This window comes from Hylobates moloch, unplaced genomic scaffold (genome assembly GCF_009828535.3).
Source record: "Hylobates moloch isolate HMO894 unplaced genomic scaffold, HMol_V3 SCAFFOLD_2, whole genome shotgun sequence".
Taxonomy (NCBI): domain Eukaryota; kingdom Metazoa; phylum Chordata; class Mammalia; order Primates; family Hylobatidae; genus Hylobates; species Hylobates moloch.
This window is the reverse complement of record NW_026652277.1, coordinates 105,798,330-105,800,602: the sequence shown is the minus strand read 5'-3', so window position 1 is coordinate 105,800,602 and position 2,273 is coordinate 105,798,330.

Below are 2,273 nucleotides of genomic sequence, written 5' to 3'. Positions count from 1 at the left end.
CAGCATGATTGTTCCCAACCTCATCCAGCCACCTGGTTGCCTTGCCAAGTGTATTTTCAAAACCATTAAACAATATGCTGAACAGTTCGGCAATTATAACTTTAAGATGTAAGTTATAGAGAAATAGAAGCACTTTAGACTACAGTTGAGACACAGTATCTCAAGAACATATGTGAGATTCCCAGAAGTCCCCAAGGAACCATATGTAGACATATACTTATAAAATATCAGAAAGCCTTGAAAATTAATCAGTTTTCACGAAAGAGACAGAGACAGAGAGAGAGAGAGAGACTGTGCATGTGTTTGTGTGTATATCAGTGTGTATCTAATGAGTTTTTATTATTCAATATACTTCCTTAAAATCTTATTTTCTATGCCTTAATAATGGTCTGGAGACCAAAATGTTTTACAGATTGTCTTATTAGACTCACCATGTGACTTTGAGGAACTAAATCTTTCTCCTAATGTAAGTCGGAAGTTGAGGAACTGTTTTCTCTAAAGTTATATGTCAAAAAGACTCTGAATTTTAAAGTCAAAGAATATGTAAACAGGAAAGTTAAAAGATACTTCAGTGGGTTGGTCTTTCTTAATTTACCTTTTCTAATGTAAATATCTTCTCTTAGTTCCTGTTTCTCCAGTCCCTCCTCAAATTCTTTTCATTTTCTTCATTAATCACAGAGTTTCAATGATATATAACCTATAGAAAATCCACTCTCTGAGGTCTGACATTGTTGAGCCAGATTTTTGGTATTGCAGCCAGATGAGTCTTTGTGTTTTTCTACTTGATTCATTGTTTGTGTCTTAGCTACTTAAGTATATTTTATGTTTCTTATATTCTCATATCATTTGACGCAATGCAGGGCACTGAATTAATAACATAGGTTTTGGATTCTAAAAAACATTTTTTTTTACATTTTAACATTTCTGAAATAAGAATATACCTTATGCTTCATTTATTCATTTAATATAATATTCTTAACATTTTCTAAGAAAATGAATTAAATGGAATATCTTAGAATTAAGGAAAGATGGCATTTTTTGACTGATTATTTGTATCCTATGCAGAATATGTAGACTTTATCCTTGTATCAAGTAAACAACTTTACATCTATGTTCTTTACTAAAAAGACCTAAGTAGAAATAGTATATAGAACTAGTTAGTAGTAGTAAGGAATATGTACATTCCCATTATGTTAGGCAACTTTTCTTCTCCCTTCCTACCTGTCCAGCTCCATCTTCCTTTCCATACCTAAAGTCACAAAATGACATAACCAGGTTTTGTCTAATTTCCCTATGAAGCTGAACAACTCTAGATGCTTGCCAGTCCAGTCACCAACTTCACTTGATGAAAACATGGACAAACTGAGAAGTTACTTAACAAATCAAAGTATTTGAAATCTACCCTAAGTAATAAGTAAAAACAGATCTAGAGCCCACATTTCCAGTACTCCCGATATTCTTCTGTCTACCACAGTATGCCATGAATATATCCTGCCAGTGACACTAGTGTGGGCTAATAGTATTGCTTCAGAACTAGAAGGATCTTATTCAAAACTGAATGTGCAGATGAATCTCATGTTTATAAAGCCAGAGTATTTGCAAAACTGTCATGCACAACGCAACAACTTAAGGACAGCAGATTTTCAGCCCATCAAACTGTTTTTCTGTGTGTTTAATTATAGTTTTACATGTTATCACTGTGGAAAACTTTATATGAGAGAGAAGAACATCATAAGAATGGCTGGGGGAAATGTTGTTTAGTATTAGAAAAGAAATCAGGCTTGTCTAATCATCTGTCTTACTGCCAGAATCATACCATGCAACTATATACTTAAAAATTAGATATTTATTTCTTTCCCTTCTTCTCAGTTCTTTTTACACTTCAGTTTTAATATCCAAGGTGATCTCCATTGAAATCAGTATGTTAAACCACAGTAGTGTCAACTGAAGAAAGAGGAAGTTCATAAATTTAGAAAAGTGTTTTATTTCCCATAAAAGGTTGCAGCCTGCAGGGTGGCTGTTCTGACAGGCTGGGAAGCATAGTTTCCAGCCAGAAGCTGGAAACAGACATTTCAAGGGAGGGTCAAAGGGAACAGAAATTTATGCTGCACAGGGTGGCCAAATACACATATTCAGTAAGCTATAGGAGAAGTCATGAGTATTTATAAAAGAAGAAGCGTGTGCATGCACAACTGAGCTTCATGTTCCTTCATCGGTCCCATGTACAAACATTGGTGGTGTTAGCATGATCCAAGGGTGGAGTTTTCTGCACT